The following is a 21,733-nucleotide window of genomic DNA, read 5'->3' on the forward strand; positions in this document are numbered from 1 at the left end:
ATTAACCCAACGGTAAAGAAAAAACTAGTCCGCGAACCTCGCCGACATGCAAGCAGCGACAGTACTGTCGACCGCCTCAGGGGAGTGAGGCGGGTGGCGAAGGCCGGGCGGTGGTGGGTCTTCGTGAATCGCTTCGACCACCCACCCGAGTCTCCTCAACCTCATAATCCATCCCTCTAGCTCTCCCACCCCTTGGTCCTTGAGGTTAAGTGACCGAAACATATGCTGTCTATTTTGAGATCCATTACCGCTAAAGGTAAGGTATGTTCAGCAAATGGATGTATGCGTGTGTGTCAAACTGCTGAAGGTCATTGTTCAACCGTACACATCTCAGTTTTATCTTTTTTTTTTTTTGCGTCGTTGAATCGAAAGAACACGAACCATCGTTCCCTCGTCGCACCTGACCTTACTCAACACACCCACTGCGTCATCATGTATCAAGTCAACCTTCCTGTTAAGAGCTACATGAGTTATGAAAGTGAAAAATATATATACAAGTATATATTGGAAAGCATCACAATTTTGCGCGTGGTCAAGTATATTCCTATGAGTCTACGGGGAAAATAAAACGCTATAAGTTCCCAAGTGCATTTTCGTGTAATAATCACATCATAAGGGGAGACACAATAGAGAAACATAACGGTCGGTCTTGGACAATCGCATGTTTATCAAATGGCGTCCTAGCTACGTCTCTTCGTTGTATATCAACTGACTGTTATATTTCTCTCTTGTGTCTCCCCTGATGATGTGATTATTACACGAAAGTGCACTTGGGAACTTATCGTATTTCATTTTCCCCGTGGACTCATAGGAATACAAGTATATATATTTTCCTGCAAATATTGCTCCTCTGAATTATGTCCACAAAACTTTTGTTGACGCTGGGTACTTCCAGCTGACGACACCTTACAACAACACTGCTGTATCATCCATCACAAGCACTGATTTGTTGACACCTCCTTACGTACTGGATGAGATGGGGTGGATGCTTTAGTAACGGTGGATGTAATGGGGTGGATGTTTTAGTAACGGTGGATGTAATGGGGTGGATGCTTTAGTAACGGTGGATGTAATGGGGTGGATGCTTTAGTAACGGTGGATGTAATGGGGTGGATGCTTTAGTAACGGTGGATGTAATGGGGTGGATGCTTTAGTAACGGAGGATGTAATGGGGTGGATGCTTTAGTAACGGTGGATGTAATGGGGTGGATGCTTTAGTAACGGTGGATGTAATGGGGTGGATGCTTTAGTAACGGTGGATGTAATGAGTTGGATGCTTAGTACGTGGATGTAATTGGAGCTTTAGTAACGGTGGATGTAATGGGTGGATGCTTTATTATTGTAACGGAGTGGATGCTTGTAGGGGATGTATGCTGCTTAGTAACGGTGGATGTAATGGGGTAGATGCCTTAGTAACGGTGGATGTAATGGGGGTATCTACATGCTTTTAGTAACGGCGTGACATGGAAGCTACGGAAACCCACTCCGTCTTAGTTCAGGGTGGGCAAGATGATGTTAGGACGAGGTGGACGCCGGAGGGAAGAATCTAGGGCAGGGAGATTGGCGGCTGAAGGACTCTGCATTCTCGTTCGGCTTGAGGAGCGTCTTGCACACGTGAGCTGCCTAGAAACTGATGGGGTTGTACGGATATCCTCAAGAGGGCCGGCCTTCACGCCCGAGGTGCGGCTGTTCGAGTGTTATGTTGATTTCCTGCGTCCAGATCTTCAGGAACCTGTCTGTCTCAAAACGACAACTTTTACTTCTTCTTGACACACACACACACACACACACACACACACACACACACACACACACACACACACACACACACACACACACACACACACACACACACACATACACCTTACGCAAGGTAATTCAGTAAATCATTATCAGAGAAGGAAAGGTGATAGAGAACACGAAGATTGGGGGGGGATGTGGTGCTCTCTGAGAAAGGTGGCAGAGAATATGCACAAAATATTCGTGCAAATACCACTACTTCAATATTCAGAAAAAGGATGGATAGTGTTCCATGTGAAAGACTGCAATGGTAATTCAAAGGTTATGGATCCTACCTCGAAAAATCTAACTGATTTAATGACTTGCTTGTGTCACAGGAAACAGAGGGTAGTACTAAGTGGAGGAATATCCCTCGAATTCTTGATAATAGCTGACAGTGTACGACGCGCCTGGGAACTTGGCCCGATCCTTTTTATAGTGTAACTTCCAAAGTCTTTTGAGATGGCTGACGATGTGACATTATGGAGATGTGGTAGTGTCAGAAAGAGATTGTATATGTACCCAAATATCTTAGACAGAGTGAGGGAGATACAGGTGTTGAGGTCCTTCAAAACACAGAGGGAGGAGTGAGGCGGGGCATCATAATCCCCGTGGAGTGTAGGTGTGCACCTGACATTTGACATTTCTCTCTCTACATTGTGTGTGGACAGGGTTATTCTGGGGGATGCTTATTAATAAATACTTCCATTAACAGTTTGTCACATTTAAAAAGACCAATGAACATATTTACATTATGATCAACTGTGCCAGAGATCAAACATGGTTCAATCACATTTCTTTTACTTTAGCGAACCATGGAGAGGTCTGTGGAGGGCTGGATGTGGATAGGGAGCTGTGGTTTCGGTGCATTACACATGCCAGCTCGAGTATGGATGTGAGTTTGTGCTGCCTTTCTTCGTCTGTCGCATGGCGCTGCCTCACTGACACAGGAGGCGGCTATTAGGAGAGGGGGAGACGAAAAGAAAGGAAAATGTATAATTTCTGTTCTTTTTTTTCATAAACTTTGTTGCTTCCTGTGGGTTGGTGTGGCGTCGGGAATGAATGACGGTAAACTAGTATTAACATGTACATCTATATGTATACATGTATGTGTTTATATATATATATATATATATATATATATATATATATATATATATATATATATATATATATATATATATATATAAATATATCTATATGTATGTATAAAAATTTGTATGTCTATGTGTATGTTAGCAGATGTGGTCTTTCTTCGTCTGTTTCCTGGCCGTACCTCACTAACGCAAGGAAAGGCAACCAAGTATGAAAAAGAAAAAAAGAACATATATATATATATATATATATATATATATATATATATATATATATATATATACATACACGAACAAAATGCATATGAACGCGCACCTTCATAGAAAATACAAACCTCCAACAGCCAGGATCGAACCCGGGACCCCTGTGCAACAGGCGCGAGCGCTACTGTTAAGCTATAATGGTAGCGCTCCCGCCTGTTGCAAAGGGGTCCGGGCTCGATCCTGGCTGTTGGAGGTTTGTATGTTATTTATATATATATATATATATATATATATAGTGTTAATGAGATGGACCTTGATAAGGGCATTCAGCTGCCCTTATCCTCTCAGCTAACATAAAGACAACTAGGGTCACTGTCTCAAAGTGTTGAAGCCTACAAGGTTGTTCTGTTGTCTACTGGTGTAAATCCCTTAAACAGTTGACAGCATATTCACTTATTTCTCCTTCCGACGGTCTATAAAGGCTTGATAGTCTCTGAAATGTATAAGTGATTATCTTTAGTCAAACAGATTACTGAAGACAGTGTGGAATAAAGGGGAGAAAGGGCCGCTCGTCCCAGCCCCTTCCATAACCTAGCTCTAAGCTGACGTCAATAGTCTCTGAGTTTCCGAAATATCCAGTCATATCTTCTCATTAACTTGGTTTTTGACCGCATTCTTTTTTGTTTCCTGATCGAAACCAAACGTAAATGGTGTTTCTTGAGTAATCATGAACTTTATTTCCTCGTAGGTTTGGGACAAGAAATATAGGAGCGTTTGTTCCCAAGTGCAAAGTTTGAGTTATGACGCCTGGCGAGGTCAGTCACCCCTCTTGCTCGTCCCTGAAACTCACCCGGCAACGAATCTGAAACAGACAAACGAACGTCAGGCGTGAAGAAGGGTAGAAATAATGCTCGTGTTCCACTACACCTAGCACAATAAGGCCGCTGTGGAAGCGAGCCCCAACGCGGTGTTCGAGCGTTAGCCACTGAGCCTCTCTGGAAGCGACCCCCCCACCCAACACTCTAAGGGAGCCACTGAGCCCCTCTGGAAAGCGAATCCCAACACGGTACGATCGAACTCCCTCAGTGAGCAACTCTTGAGAGCGAATCCCACCACGATACGAGCGAACAATTGAACCTCTTTTAAAGCGAGTCCCAACACGGTGCAAGCGAGCCACTGAGGCCCTCTGCCTGAAGTAAATACTTCCGGGCTACAGTATCCGTGGACGCGCAAATCCAGGACAGGCGAAGGCGAGGAGGATTTTTTCTTTTTTTGGCAAGGAGTTATCCTTGGCTGGAGGATTTGGTGTGATTATATGTCTCTGGGATGTTGTTTGACTCAAGGTCGCAGCAGCACCTCACCGTGGCATCAGGGGGTATAAAACTCGTCTCTAAGGTGGTGGTGAAGCTACTGTCAGGAGAGGAGCGAGGCCATGAGGACGACGTTGGTGAGTATCTCCGTCCTGGTGTTGGCGAAGCTGGTGGTGGCTCAGCATTGTGTTGGTGAAGGTGGCGATGCTCCAGTATGGTGTCCACGAAGCTGGTGGTGGCTCAGCATTGTGTTGGTGAAGGTGGCGATGGTCCAGTAGGGTGTCCACGAAGCTGGTGGTGGCTTAGCATTGTGTTGGTGAAGGTGGCGATGGTCCAGTATGGTGTTGGCGAAGCTGGTGGTGGCTCAGCATTGTGTTGGTGAAGGTGGCGATGCTCCAGTATGGTGTCCACGAAGCTGGTGGTGCTTCTGTATGATGTTGGTGAAGCTGTATGGTGTCCGTAAGGTTGGTGAGCGTTGAATCTGTTTTACAGCCTCGTAGCACTACCTCAGGGAGCTTGTGTTGTGCAGGACTCAATAGTGTGTGTGTGTGTGTGTGTGTGTGTGTGTGGCGTTACGCTGGTCGTTACCACTGCCTGATCATAATATATTCGAGACAAACATGACTTGTTACTGATTAGTGTTTCTTTTGTCATAGTTTTATCCTTGCGTGTGAGACGAGACATGCGTGACGAGGGAGTGATTCGTTAGGTCATGCGTTCCACAAATGTCTTCGTTTACATCCGTCTTTCGACACATTTAGTCCAGGACGACGGAGCGAAGGGAAAAAAAAGAAAGGTTCTTCCAAAACACTGTCAAGTGCCGAAGACTCAGAAGCAAAGTTTAAGAAGGAAAGAATAAACGTTTGGCGAAGAATCATGGAAGTGAAACGTGTGACACTTTCGTACACTGGAGAAAGGTTAAAAGTTTGTTAGTTTGTGTTGGTTACGTGAGGCAGATGACATGAGAGGAAAAGCGAGGAACGTTGGAAATGGATATGGCAAAGAATGGCTGAGGTAAATAGTGAGGAAAACGGAAATATGGATAGAAACGTGAAATATCGATAGAAAACGTGAGCTTCTGAGAAGAGATTAAGGTTGATATAGTTCTAAGTCTTGACTTGTGTCTCTGTGACTCTCTCTCTGTCTGCATGAGAACTTATATATACCCAAACTGTGTCTTTGCAGTTGGAATCCTCCATTATAAAGACTTTATCATCTCCAGGAAAGAATTTCTCGCCGCTTCCTTCAGAATCCAGACTGTTCCTTCATTCCTGGGTCACCATTGTGCACCTGTGTCCTACGGTGATCTTTAAACATTATGCATTGCTTGAATGAGCCGTGCAGTTCCATCTTCCTCTTCGTCCGTTCCTTCCTAGATATCCTTCTCTTGCTCTCCTTGCTGCCCTGTACACCTTCTGGACATAGAATAGACTTCAACTCTTTTGTGAACTTTGCCTTCCTATTCCAGCAATGACAGGATTCATTTCCCTGATCCGGCTTTTGTATTCGAGCTCATTCTCATTTGTTACCAGATCATTTGGGTTTGTGTACAAGATCCTAAGCCTTGAGGGACGTTTGCAAATATAATGTCAGCCTCCCCGAGCTAGTGAGGGTAGGGAGTATTGCTCCTCCTCCCTTTGGCTTCGTCGGATTTTCCTCATTTTCGTCTCTTGGCTTCAACTCCTTCGTTCTTTACTTGGGTTTTGTTTTGACAAATATCACCCCTTCGAACTCATCATTCTTTGGCGTTCTTGAATATCTTGACTGCAGGCATTTATTTCTAGCCCCTTGACTTTAGTTTAGTCCTGAGAAATAGCCATTACCCTTACGTGTTATTAAACATGTTCTTTACTGTAGTTCAAATGCCTCACTGAACCTCCTCTTTTCCAGTGATTGTCTTATGGTGACATTAATGGCGCGTCTTCCTTACAGGCGATCCTTCTGCTTTTTGCGTCCCTCGTGGCGGCAAGGCAGAGTCGGGAAGCATATCTCCAGTACCTCATCTCTGGCCGTGACCATAACATCCAGAAGCGAACACCTGACCCTCACCCTAGGGCTGAGGCACGCCCCAAGCCCGGCCATTATTATTCTTACAGCTACCCAACGTACAGTGGGTATGGTGGCTATGGAGGCTACGGCTATGGAGGCTATGGCTATGGAGGCTATGGCTATGGAGGATACAGTTACCCTCTCTATACCAGTTACTATACCTACAAGCGTCCAAGTTACTACTCCTATCACTGGTAAGTGGATGAGATGACGTACCCCTCCGAGTGACTGACCCAACCATCACCAAGACTGTGAGCCGAGTGATCCAACCATCACCACGACTGTGAGCCGAGTGATCCAACCATCACACACGTCTGTGAGCCGAGTGATCCAACCATCACACACGTCTGTGAGCCGAGTGACCCAACCATCACCAAGACTGTGAGTTGAGTGATCCAACCATCACCCACGACTGTGAGCCGAGTGACCCAACCATCACACACAACTGTGAGCCGAGTGATCCAACCATCACACACGACTGTGAGCCAAGTGATCTCTCTCCACCACCAAGCCTGTCACCAATCCCTGTGGCACCACTCTATCACCAGCAACTTCTATCACCGCTCTATCACCAGCAACTTCTATCACCGCTCTATCACCAGCAACTTCTATCACCGCTCTATCACAAGCAACTTCTATCACCGCTCTATCACCGAGGCAACTCCGTCACCAGTCTATTATCACCAGGACTGCCACCAGCCACACCGAGGCTGCCACCATCCCTGTGAGCACCACTCTCTATCACCAAAGACATACCACTACCACCGCTGGAGCGGCGTCCAAATCACTTCAAGTAATGTGCACAACAGAAGCAAGGATTGAAAAGTACGAAAAAAAAAGAAAAATGAAAAATGTAACAAAAAGAGAGAAAAAAAACCCATTATTTCCTAACAAAAGTGATGAATGCTGAGTGCAGTGTTAAGTGTTCACAGAGAAGATGAGTCAAGTATTTTCAACCCACCGTCCATGACTGCTACATTCTAGGCTGCTGCTAATAGATATGATTATGTGGAATATTAAAAAAAAAAGAACTGCTGAAAAGACTCTCGTGTATTATCGAGTAAAAGAATTTCTAACAAGACGGAGGGATATTCCAACGAGGGACCATCGACCCTGTGTGATATTTCTGTACAATCAGTTTCAGATAACCTGTATATTCTAATCACATTCTCTCGACTCTCGCGTATTTAGATGTAAATTGAGAAACTCGTAAACTATTATCAAAATCATTTCAGGGAATGTCATGTCTTTTTATATACACGAAGAATTTTCCCTAATTTACAGTATTATAGAATAATTGACAGTCACTTTCATCAAGACCTGCTGAATTTATGCTTACACAGTAGAGTCTCACACTGTCCGCTACACTATGTGCCGTAAAGGTGGTTCTTAGCCTCAGAGAAAACCTAATAAAATCCATCTCTCACGGAGGATCTTATTTGTGTCCGGGGGGCGGCGGGTGAGCAGCCAGCAGGTGTTGTGATGGAGGAACAACCAGAGCTGGAAAGTGTGAGTCGTGGATGAAGAGGAATTCTTACACACACACACACACACACACACACACACACACACACACACACACACACACACACACACACATACACATACACACACACGCACACACACACACACTCACACACAAGAGCCTCCAACGTAGTGCAGTTGTTTTCATTGCAACTCTCCACCGAACCTAGGTTCGCCTCCTGGACAGGGCATCCTGCCCACAGTCAATCCAGCTTTTCGTCTTCCACTGTTGTACAGTAACATCTACAAGAGGGAACTGGATGTTGTCCTATCCATTTACGTCTGTCAGTTTTACATGAGGGACTTTATCATCTATATATGAGGCTAAAGTGGTCTTATGAGGCATAGATAAGATCGAGTTATGTTTGTATGAGGAATTCTATTTCTGTATCAATGATCTTATTTTGATATGAGCCTGCAGAAGGTTAGGGTTGACCTGGGAGGCGAGATTATTGTATGAACGAGTGTGATTGCACAGGACGAACAGAGGACAGTATATAATGGCCATAATTTTTTTTTTTTTTTTGATGCGTATGGGTAATATTTTAAGGGAAGGAGGTGGAACTGGGGGAGAGAGAGAGAGAGAGAGAGAGAGAGAGAGAGAGAGAGAGAGAGAGAGAGAGAGAGAGAGAGAGAGAGAGAGAGAGAGAGAGAGGATGGACGACCCTTCAAGGACAAGCCAGGAGACTCTACTGGCGTCAAGACGCCCCACTGTTGCCTGAGCACCAGCGGCGGAGAGTCACTACTCTCTCTGAAGGGCGCCCGCAGAGTCACGCAACCCAGAGACACCGGGAACTGAGACAGCCAAAGGGAGGGAAGGGAGGAGATGATGACAACGAGAAGGAGGAATAGGAGGAGGAGGAAGGAGAGGAGGAAGGTATGGAGGAGATGAAGAGCGCGAGGGAGGGTAGACTGTGGCTGCACGTGTGACAGGAGGGAGATCGAGGAACCCCCGACCATTACACAAGGTTGTGTACGTGAAGAGGAGGGCGATGAAGGGCGTCCTTCAGGCACTCGTCCACCCTCGTATAATGAGGACCTGTTTGAGATGTATTGGGCGAGAGTAGAGCACGAGTCATTAATTATACCTCCGTTGCTCTTTCTGTACTATTTCAATGGGCAGCTGGTGCATATATATGTATATAATATATATATATATATATATATATATATATATATATATATATATATATATATATATATATATATATATATATTCCTATGAGTCCACGGGGAAAATGAAACACGGAAAGTTCCCAAGTGCACTTTCGTGTAATAATCACATCATCAGGGGAGACACAAGAGAGAAATATAACAGTCAGTTGATATACATCGAAGAGACGAACCTAGGACGCCATTTGGTATATATATATATATATATATATATATATATATATATATATATATATATATATATATATACTAGGGTAAAATTTTTGATGGCTAACATATGCTAATAATTTTTCCATCCAACTTTAATGGTCAACACCTCCAAGGACTTCCCCAAGACTGAAAAGTTTGTGAAAGGAGAAGGCAAATATTTTCAACCCAACTTCTTGCAAAAGCGATTAAAAGAATGACCGTAAAAAGTGTGAGAAAGTTATAACAAATTCCCAGCTCTTAGGGTGAGTAGCGTGTCAACATTACTGAATTAGAATACATTTAAACTTTCCCCGTACGCGCTGATATTGGCTGGCGAGCACGAGTGGCTACAGGTTTAAAGTTCCCATGATAATCAGGTGGACGGGTTGGGTAAGGGTGGCTCGGGTTGGGGGCTGTAGGGACGACTAGGTTGTCCGTTGCCTTCGGAGACAAGTTCGGGAGGTGAGAGAGAGAGAGAGAGAGAGAGAGAGAGAGAGAGAGAGAGAGAGAGAGAGAGAGAGAGAGAGAGAGAGAGAGAGAGAGACCAACAGGCCTTTACGAGAAAGTGAGATGATAAGTTCTCTCTCTCTCTCTCTCTCTCTCTCTCTCTCTCTCTCTCTCTCTCTCTCTCTCTCTCTCTCTCTCTCTCTCTCACACACACCATAAATCAGTCTATGTAAAGGACAAACTAGAGTATTTGGACTCCTACCTTACATACGTTTGCAGATGACACAAGGATTGCGAGAGGGGAAGTGACAAACTCAGCCATCGGTATCCATCAAGTGGCCAGTCACGTCCGTAGAACGTCTCACTCCAAAGGAGTCCTTTGTTACCCTGCTGCTGGAAGTAGCGCAGCCATGGAGCTGCAGGAGTTCCCGGAAAAGAGGTGCCAGGATTCCATCTAGGAAGTGGTCCTAGGGCAATGATAGATAAACAAAGACAGATATATAGATAGATAGATAGGTAGATAGATAGGTAGATAAATAGATAGATAGATAGATAGCTAGATATGTAGATAGATAGATAGATGGATAGGTAGATAGATAGATAGATGGACAGACAGATAGATAGATAGCAATCAATCACTCACGACAATCAGAGGGACATATCACCCTTGCTGACTGGCCCAAACCCTTCGTTAGTTCCAGAGATGAACGTTCAGAGCTGCTGATGTCCTTAATGCATTCCAGGTGGTTCTGCAACGCCAGCCTTTGTCTGCTTACGCATGACAGACAGGTGGCTTTCTACGCCAGTGTTTGTCTGCTTACGCATGACAGACAGGTGGCTTTCTACGCCAGTGTTTGTTTGCTTACGCATGACAGACAGGTGGCTTTCTACGCCAGTGTTTGTTTGCTTACGCATGACAGACAGGTGGCTTTCTACGCCAGTGTTTGTGAGTTAGAGAGACTCATATGACAGGGACGGTGGGTGGGGAAGGCCAGACTCACGGTCTAGCGTGCAGCGTGGAGGCTCAAGTGTGAGGAGCTTGATCTGTGAAGGTCTTGCAGTGAGTGAAGATCATTGCAATGGCTTTACGTATGTTATCTGACAAATGTGAAATGTTGTGGTGGAAACTTTGGTTCAAATGCTTGAATATTTATTCTGTTATGAATAAAGTTCGCAAGGATTGCCAAAAAAAAAAAAAAATGAAATAAAAAAATAATATGCGGTGAAAGCCGTTTCATAAAATGATATCACAATATTGCTATAAAAATATAAGTCTGGGAGAAAAAAGAATAACCAGTTATTTTCCGCTCTTCGTGGGAAAATAAGTCCCCTCACATGAACATCTAAATGTTTTCTAAGTGATATTCAGATAAGAGTGGGCCATATTGCCTCCACGTCAACCTAGTTACTTGAAAGATGATTCTTCTGGCCTCTTATGTCTGCCGAGTTTAAGACGAGACTCATGAGTTTAACATTCCTGTTTCACGACGAGGTAAGAGTGACTCTTGTGAGAGTTATCTGTCACCCTGGGGGACTGATCCCGTCCTGCTGGGGGACGTGGGGTCTCTCCTGCCATCCTGGGGACTGACCCTGCCACGCTGAGGGACGTGGGGTTGCTCCTCCCATCCTGGGGACTGACCCTGCCACGCTGAGGGACGTGGGGTCGCTCCTCCCATCCTGGGACTGACCCTGCCACGCTGAGGGACTTGGGGTCGCTCCTCCCATTCTGGGACTGACCCTGCCACGCTAAGGGACGTGGGGTCGCTCCCTCCATCCTGGGGACTGACCCTGCTACTTTAAGGGACTTGGGGAACTCTTCCCATCCCGGGGACTGACCTTGCACCGCTAAGGAACACGGAGTTTCCTCCTAGGGCTCTGGCGCTCTCCCCACTGAGAGGCGCAACGGTTCCGGAGAGGTCACAGACGTCCTCCACATCTGTCGTGGAGCGGACGAGGTGAGGAAGAGCTCGACAGAGAGATCTCCACTCTGACTCTTTCTGTTTTCCTCAAAGCCCGGCGACCCGGAGGCGCGTACAACCATTTTCTTCCCTGCAGGAAACTTCGTCTTGAACTCGGCGAGTCTAGTGCAGTGGAGAGAAGAAGGCTTGCCCTGTGAGACTGACTATACAGCAGAGGACTGTGTGGAAACGTATGACAAATTTGCTTCGTTGTTCTACAACCGTGAGCGATCACATAGCCCGTACGATGTCGAGACGGGAGGTAAACGAACGCATCTGCTATCGAGGTAATGGGTCTTATCATCTCCTTTATCTTAGCGTAGCGTCGTAGGAATACCTAAGATCAGTAATGTGCTATATGGTGGAGGACGTAGCCTGTCTGATGATCACGCACACGACCTTGGGAACACGACCAGGATTTTGTACTTAATATTTTCTTAAAGCAAGATGTACAATCCAACACAAATGTATATGAACAGGGAGAAGTATATTCCGGTTCATGTCACACACACACACACACACACACACACACACACACACACACACACACACACACACACACACATACACACATACACACATACACACATACACACACACACACACACACACACACACACACACACACACACACACACACACACACACACACACACACACACACACACACACACACACATACACCCACACATACACACACATAGACACACACAGACACACTCACACATACACACACATACACATACACACACACATACACACACATCCACATACACACACATAGGGCAACACGAGTGCAAACCTCTCTCCCTGTAACACACAAACAGTAATCACACATAATAATTACACATTTGTATTCAAAACATATGGTAACCGAATCCCCTAACCAGGTAAAAAATATGTACCTGTTTACCCAAATTATCAAACACATTAGTGAGCTTATTTGCCAATAAAATTTACTGCACTGAAATTGAAAAAAAAAAATAAAAGATTTTAAATACAAATACAGTATATTGTATCGTAGGTATTTTCAAATTGATGGCGGCTGGGAGGGGAAGGGAGGGGGGGGGGTGGAGTGGTCGTGGGTTATATAGGCAGGAGGAGGAGGGAGGGGGGGAGAGCTAGGGTATGGGGTGACTTTGGGGGTCGGGGGTGGGCTTTGGGGGCATGGAGGCTTGGAGGCCTAGGAGAGAGGAGAGGGAAGGGTGGGGATGATTGACAAGCACAAGCCCGAAGCTGGGGGAACATATACAAGCAGGAGGCTGAGGCGGGGGTGAGGTGGGTCAACCACAAGCACAAGCCCGGAGCTGGGGGAACATATACAAGCAGGAGGCTGGGGCGGGGGTGAAGTGGGTCAACCAGAAGCACAAGCCCGAAGCTGGGGGAACATATACAAGCAGGAGGCTGGGGCGGGGGTGAGGTGGGTCAACCACAAGCACAAGCCCGAAGCTGGGGGAACATATACAAGCAGGAGGATAGAGCAGAGAGGGGGGAGAGGGTGGAAACAAGCAAACATGAGGCTTTGGATAACATGGACGAATGCAATTTGCCTGTCAGTCACCCGTCAGTGACGCTTCAGTCCACGTACTCGCAGACAGACAGGTAGAGAGACAATCAGACAGACAAGAAGACAGAACAAGGATTAGATAGACAGAAAGACAGATAGACAGACGATCTCGACATGTATCTCCTGTAGAACTATTGTCTGAGTGTCATGTCTTTTTCTTCTTTGCCGTTGCTTCTGTGAGGCAACCACCGCTGTCCCTTCGCCGAAGAGGCGTGAGGTGCACCGAGGACATAAGCACACCGGCCTGGTCTGTGCCTCTCCCTGGGCACCGGTGCTGCCATCCTGCTGTTTCACTTTCCATGAGACAACGACTTCATCCTCGGAGGTTCTCCTATACAGCCACCTCTCCTCGCTCCACGGATGTTACCTGAGTCTGCTCTAAGCCTTACTCTAAGCAACCAGCGTCACCTCCCCTGGGGGAAGCCACCGTATGCCTTACCCTAAGCAACCAGCGTTACCTCCCATGGAGGGAAGCCACCGTATGCCTTACCCTAAGCAACCAGCGTCACCTCCCATGGAGGGAAGCCACCGTATGCCTTACCCTAAGCAACCAGCGTTACCTCCCCCTGGGGGAAGCCACCGTATGCCTTACCCTAAGCAACCAGCGTCACCTCCCATGGAGGGAAGCCACCGTATGCCTTACCCTAAGCAACCAGCGTTACCTCCCCCTGGGGGAAGCCACCGTATGCCTTACCCTAAGCAACCAGCGTCACCTCCCCCTGTGGGAAGCCACCGTATGCCTTACCCTTAGGCACCAGCGTTACCTCCCCCTGGGGGAAGCCACCGTATGCCTTACCCTTAGGCAACCAGCGTTACCTCCCCCTGGGGGAAGCCACCGTATGCCTTACCCTTAGGCAACCAGCGTTACCTCCCCCTGGGGGAAGCCACCGTATGCCTTACCCTTAGGCAACCAGCGTTACCTCCCCCTGGGGGAAGCCACTCCTCCCCCAGAAGGGGGGGAAGGGTCCCGACATAAAACGACGAGTCATCTTTGTGCAATAGACATTGACATTCCGCCTCGCTGGCTGCCTCTCCTCCCACTGTGTTGCCTCTCACCAGCGACCATTATGGTGATTTTCCTGACGGGTGGCGGTGGATAGACATCGTTATATCCCTGTGGCACTCACGTTGCTACCCCACTGAAGTCAGAGCCATGGTCTTGCCCACAAGCCTTTCATCAAGACCACTCAAGATCTTTCTACCTGAAGAAGCACAGTACCTTCAAGCATACGAGACACCTCTTCGAACACGGACGGCCTCATGTCGCGAATTCGCGCTCAATAAACACGACAGAAAAATATAATCTGATAAACAGATTATACGAAATAGTGATTAAAGAAGACATTGAAGTAAATCCATCCAACGTAGACGGAAGAGAACCAACTAATATTTGCCTCAATATTCACTTACATTCTCCGTGCCAGTTGTGTACATCCGCCAGCAATTCGTGCTAATTCAGCTTCGGTCGCTTTCTTGTCATCCATCTCCCACGTACGTTTAGACAACATTTCATACTCGTGTCTGGAAAAGTGCCTGCAGGTCTGAGTATTAGCTAGAACATCCAAAGCGCCTATGAAAATGACTGGTATAGACTTTACAATAATGATAATACGTTCAGACGACTGGAGAGGGCGCGCGAGTGTCAGACTCATATGGATTAACCGCTTGGCTTAGGCTTCCTTTACCAGGAAAACATTTACCATGATAACAGTGAGAGAAGACTGAAAGAACCAGTCAGTCCAACCTCGTCCTGAGATGCCACGGATTTTTACCCTTCCACACAAGGAATATGAAGCGACTGGAGACGGTGGTGTACGGGACGTTGAAGGAGCGAGTCTAGTTGTGCTTTGGGCGTGCGACAACGATGCCAGCTTCGACGAACGTAATGAAAGCTTAGATTCAATTTCCTTTTGGTATTTCATGAGAATGTTATCTTCGTTTTATCTATAGAACACCAAAATGAATGCAGAGCCATTAGTGCTATCAAAGGAAGCCATTCGATAGCACTTTAACTAGTATAGGAATTGACACGTTAGGAACACACTTCCATGGATATCATGTTATGTCGACCACTATGAATGAGATTGTTCGCCTAACGATCGTTCTGAAGATTGCATCTCGTACGGTATAAGTGGTCTTTATATAATGCAGTTCATTATGTATAATGACGCCTCATACTACCTTCACATAGTGTCGTATGAGTTCGGCTCCCAGCGCCACAAGTGTATGGTCCTTAGTCAATACGTCGGTCGTTTTCTATTTCCTTTTGCTTTACTGTCAAGTATTTGTGTCCCGTTGTAATGAGAAGATCTGTATCCCTCTGGATGGATCATCCTCCTGAGTAGTGGCTGGGTCCCTCCTCCTAATGCCACAGTGCTTGGGTCCCTTCCCGTCTATCCCTTAACTCGATACTGCTCGCATACTAAGGTGGGTTCACCTCCATTTCCAGAGTACTTAGACAGGCCCTCAGACACAGAAACTGGATTACACATTGTCGCTGGAACTTATAATCAGGGGTTCACCTCCATCCACAGCACCCACGTCCCCACCCTAGCACACAGAATCTATCTTATATTCCCTCATACATAGAACTCGAATCATCATCCTCAGATAGGATACGTCTGTCCACTCTGTCCTTGAGCTCAGCACTCACGTCTCTCTCGTCCTTAACAGCATCTGGGTCGCTGCTGTCATGCACAGTGCCTGGTTCTCCACTGTCATGTGCAGTACTTGAGTGTCCGCTGTCTTGAACAGTATCTGGTTCCCCCTTCCTCATGCACAGTAGGCTACGGCGGCGCCCCCACCCATGCATAATAGACTGGTGTGTGAGAGGGGGTAATTAGGGGTAATGGTTTCTCCTCTTCCTCTTGCAGTATGGATTTCACAGAGATCGGCCTAGTGGTCACTGTTTTTCCTTCGTGATTTGTCTCTGGTCCTCCTCCTCCCTGTGGGATTCTGGTGAAACTTCTGCCATAGGCCTAGACATCACCAGAGCATTTGACAGGGTGTGGCAGAAGTTTTTTTGCTTTTTTTAAACTTCATTTCTTTGGTTTTCACTGCTTCTTCTGGCAGGGTGTGGCAGAGGTCTTTGCTGTTTCAGCTCCATTTCTTTGGTTTTCACTGCTTCTCTCTGTTCTTGAAGTCATGGATTGCTCTCGGGCCGTTCCATCGCAGGAGACGTCGATGGAACGACATCTTCCTCTTATCCTGTCAACAGTGGTGTTGCTCAAGGCTTTCTCCTATCACCCACTCTCTTTCTTCTCTCGATGAAGGATCGTCTCACTAATTTTGCTCAACCTTAATCACTCTCCAGCTGATGACAGCACTTCACACAAAGTGGGTGATGATAGTTAACAAGCAGGGCGACCAATTTGAGACTAACTGGGGAGGTCCTTTTTGCCAAAAATGGCTATGCTGGCCACTTTGGCTTTAATTCACTGGTATACTGGTCACTCTGGCCTCTAGCTGTGGCTTGAGAGGAGCATATGAAGCTGTGGTCACACCGTGCGAAACTCCACTCACGAAGTTGTATATCCATACCTTGAGCACGACACCCAAATCTTTTACAATGGGTCCATTTTCTATCAGGTTTCTCGATGAGGCCTTTATTTCGCCTGCTGATTCAACATGCAGGTGTGGGCATGCTGGCCCAACATCTAATAGGTATATTTGAGGCATGTTAGACACCCACTCACCCACACACACACACACACCCACACGGATATATAAACTCATATATAAATCTAAAAGCTACTCTCCCAACTGACCATAATACAATTAACAACATAAATATGAACATGAACGAAGGACGTGGGTGAGGTAAGGTCATCACCAGACGTGCTGGCGAGGGTGGAAATTGCCATTACCGTAAGGGCACGGCGGTGCTCGCACATGTAGACTCCGGGGCAGCCATAATTATGAAGTCCATTAAACCATGTCTGGCTGCCACTCACCACGCTCCAGGGCAGCCCAGGTGGCGGACGTGGGCGAGAGAGAGAGAGAGAGAGAGAGAGAGAGAGAGAGAGAGAGAGAGAGAGAGAGAGAGAGAGAGAGAGAGGTCGTGAAGTGCCTTAGCGTGAGGACTGCTCCCCGGCCGCCCCCCATGACTCTCACCAGTTAGTCAGGACTTGCATTCGTGAGTCATCACTGTGACTCATGACAGAGGAACACCTTCTCTGGGAGAGCCATACTGTTTGTATACGCGTACTATGCTCTTGTGATGAAGGGTAAACTTAAAAAAAAAAGAAACTTCTAAAGGTATAATTCTGGCCAGCTTGAGAACAAACACTGAGGGTGAGTTAAGCTGGGTTAACTACGGGTATAATTCTGGCCAGCTTGAGAACAAACACTGAGGGTGAGTTAAGCTGGGTTAATTACCAGCTTGATGTTGTCCTGAATGCCTTTATCATGCACGCCTCGACTCGCCTATCCCTCTCACTACTGTGTCTGCCAATCTTCTGCTGATCTGACTCTATTATTTTCTGACGCATCAGTTTGCATTTGATGAACAAATACATGATGAGGTGGAAAGCGAAAATAATAATTTCAAAATCTTTGATAATTAAAACACAAAGGTTTGAGGTTTAATTGCCAGCTGGATGTGATTTTAACCGTAGTGTTTTTTTTCCTATGCAATGTTTTTCAAACCGGTGGATCAGAGTTGGGAAATCGTAAAAGAATGTCTTAAAGTGGGAGACAACACAACACAATGCACCAGGAACACATTGTGCGTAACCCTTGATATTTCTTTTCTGCTTTGGTACAGTTTAAGATACATTATGTATTAATGCTAAAGTGTAAATAAAGCACCTACACCTGAACATTACAGTGCATGATAACGATTCTACCCTTGGGCGCCGAGGCTTCGAACCCTGATCCTCTCGCGATAAAACACGGACGTTTTCCAGAACCTGTGGTAAAGAAAGCACACCTTCCAGGACCAATGGTGAGACATGCACATTTTCCAGGACCTGTGGTAAAGAATGCATATCTTCCAGGACCAATGGTGAGACATGCCCATTTTCCAGGACCTGTGGTAAAGAATTCATATCTTCCAGGACCAACGGTGAGACATGCACATTTTCCAGGACCTGTGGTAAAGAAAGCACATCTTCCAGGACCAATGGTGAGACATGCACATTTTCCAGGACCTGTGGTAAAGAATGCATATCTTCCAGGACCAATGGTGAGACATGCACATTTTCCAGGACCTGTGGTAAAGAATGAATATCTTCCAGGACCAATGGTGAGACATGCACATTTTCCAGGACCTGTGGTAAAGAATGCATATCTTCCAGGACCAATGGTGAGACATGCACATTTTCCAGGACCTGTGGTAAAGAAAGCACATCTTCCAGGACCAATGGTGAGACATGCACATTTTCCAGGACCTGTGGTAAAGAATGCATATCTTCCAGGACCAATGGTGAGACATGCCCATTTTCCAGGACCTGTGGTAAAGAATGCATATCTTCCAGGACCAATGGTGAGACATGCCCATTTTCCAGGACCTGTGGTAAAGAATTCATATCTTCCAGGACCAATGGTGAGACATGCACATTTTCCAGGACCTGTGGTAAAGAATGCATATCTTCCAGGACCAATGGTGAGACATGCACATTTTCCAGGACCTGTGGTAAAGGGAGAACGTTTTTCAAGACCGGTGAAACACGCACATTTTCCAAACCTTGTGATAAAGCTCGACCCTTTTCCAGGAGTTGTAGTGCGCAACACACTTATTTTCAGACCTGTACTAAAATCTGAATTTGTTGTAAGACCTAAAGTAGAAGAACGGCTCACCACTCAGCGTCTTATTAACCAAGACATTGTGCACTTCTCTGGTTACCATGGAAAGGTTAATTATGGAAACATGGCATTCCATGCGTCAGAGTGACTGGGTATGCCTAAGGACCTCTCTCTTGAAGGCTGACCATGGTACTGATCGAAGTCGCAACCATACACCACACATCCTTGGACCTGCACACGGGTACCTGAGCCATGGCAATGGTCTGGTGTCGAGACATGACTTTGTTTCGTGGCCTGACAACAGACATGACCTCGAGATTCATCACACGCTTTTGAATCTGATCATTTCGATGAACACGATCACGAGGGAGAAAATGAGTACCATTTAAGCCATGTGGTTAGAAATGCCTTTAGGTTGGCGGCACACAAGAGCCAGATCTGGCCATGAAGGGCGACACTCCCACGCTCTCCCTTTCGCAATCGCTTCCCACCCTGACGGAGGGCGCTCCTTCGTCTCCAGCCACGGGATCGGCAAGCGGGAGGCAGGACCAGATGCAGCAACAGCAGAAGTAGTAGCAAAGGATGAAGGTGATGCATATGGAGGCAGTGGTGGGACTCGGGTGGGGGATAGCTGCAGGAGACAACGCCCTGCGAGGCACTGAGGACTTTCAATCCTGTTCAGGGCGAAGGAGGCGGCGATCCACCACAGACATTGGCGTGGGACAAGGTGCTGAGAGCACATTTACTCTTCCCTCTGGAAGGGATGTAGTAAGCTATGCTGTATGACTCCATGGGATATATCCTACATCACAGGGTTCAGTATTGGCTGCTGGGCATCCTGTAGGACACAGCTTCGGGACAAGGATATGACGAAAGGCTGGTGGCTCAGGGGAAGGGGGGGTTACACTCTATACGCCATATGGGTCTTGAGGAGGTGTTTCAGGCTCTCAATACAGAACCACTAGCTCCTCTGGCTCTACCTCCCCTGACTCACAGTGGGGCAAGACCCTTTTTTTTCCAGTCACACTATTCGTCATGTCACCCCAGGGGCAGGTCATGTGGCGGGTCATGACACAGAGGCAACAGCTCACACTGCTGGGAGGTCATTCATATGCAGAGAGCCAATCTGTTGACACATTCCGTGCGAATGTTTTTGGCAGGGTTGGATATTGTTTATTCCACGTCAACTGGAAGTTACGGTATAGGTCAGGGGATCCCCTTCCAGCAGGACACACGATAGGGTCACCTTGTGTGGCCACGAGAGGCCACGAGGTAGGTCATGGACTGCGTCACGGAGGTCAAGGAATGAGTCAGGGTGATGCCGTTGTCAGTCAAAGGATAGGTCATGGAAGCCTTGTCCTCCCCACTGGAGGTCACCATACACAGGTCATCCTGGGATTCATGGTAAAGGTCATACTGGGAATCATGGTGTAGGTCATACTGGGAATCATGGTGTAGGTCATACTGGGAATCATGGTGTAGGTCATACTGGGAATCATGGTGTAGGTCATACTAGGAATCATGGTGTAGGTCATACTGGAAATCATGGCGTAGGTCATACTGGGAATCATGGTGTAGGTCATACTGGGAATCATGGTGTAGGTCATACTGGAAATCATGGCGTAGGTCATACTGGGAATCATGGTGTAGGTCATACTGGGAATCATGGTGTAGGTCATACTGGGAATCATGGTGTAGGTCATACTGGGAATCATGGTGTAGGTCATACTGGGAATCATGGTGTAGGTCATACTGGGAATCATCTCGCTACAGGAAGCGGGTCATGGTGCAGCTCGCAACACACACACACACACACACACGGTGGATGAGAGCACCAGTGTGGCTCCACCTACCCGCCGCCACACAACACAACACCTCAGCCACACTCCCGCCACACCTCGGCCTGCGACACACACCAGAGATCAATTCATGTATTCATTTCAAACTGTCTTAGACCCATTGATGAGAGTATATATATATATATATATATATATATATATATATATATATATATATATATATATATATATATATATATATATATATATATATATATATATATATATATATATATATATGTTTTTTTTTTTTTTTTTTTCCAAAAGAAGGAACAGAGGGGGGCCAGGTGAGGATATTCCACAAAGGCCCAGTCCTCTGTTCTTAGCGCTACCTCGCTAATGCGGGAAATGGCGAATAGTATGAAAAAAAAAATATATATATATATATATATACATATATATATATATATATATATATATATATATATATATATATATATATATATATATATATATATATATATATATATATATATTTATGTATATTCTTTCTTTCTTTCTTTTAAACTATCCGCCATTTCCCGCATTAGCGAGGTAGCGTTAAGAACAGAGGACTGGGCCTTTGTGGAATATCCTCACCTGGCCCCCCTCTGTTCCTTCTTTTGGAAAATTAAAAAAAAAGAAAAAAAAAACGAGAGGGGAGGATTTCCAGCCTCCAGCTCCCTCCCCTTTTAGTCGCCTTCTACGACACGCAGGGAATACGTGGGAAGTATTCTTCATCCCCTATCCCCAGGGATAATATATATGTATATATATTTATTTATTTTGCTTTGTCGCTGCCTCCCGCGTTTGCGAGGTAGCGCAAGGAAACAGACAAAAGAAATGGCCCAACCCACCCCCATACACATGTATATAC

General features: G+C 46.2%; 1 long non-coding RNA gene across 1 annotated transcript; it reads left to right on the forward strand.

Moving 5' to 3' along the window:
• Window positions 1-4,461: 4,461 nt before the first annotated feature.
• On the forward strand, window positions 4,462-7,862 carry LOC139756679 (uncharacterized). The gene is made up of 2 exons (XR_011714410.1): window positions 4,462-4,524; window positions 6,320-7,862. It is a non-coding gene; the product is annotated as an uncharacterized lncRNA (long non-coding RNA).
• The last annotated feature ends 13,871 nt before the right edge of the window (window positions 7,863-21,733 follow it).

This window comes from Panulirus ornatus, chromosome 23, assembly GCF_036320965.1.
Source record: "Panulirus ornatus isolate Po-2019 chromosome 23, ASM3632096v1, whole genome shotgun sequence".
Taxonomy (NCBI): domain Eukaryota; kingdom Metazoa; phylum Arthropoda; class Malacostraca; order Decapoda; family Palinuridae; genus Panulirus; species Panulirus ornatus.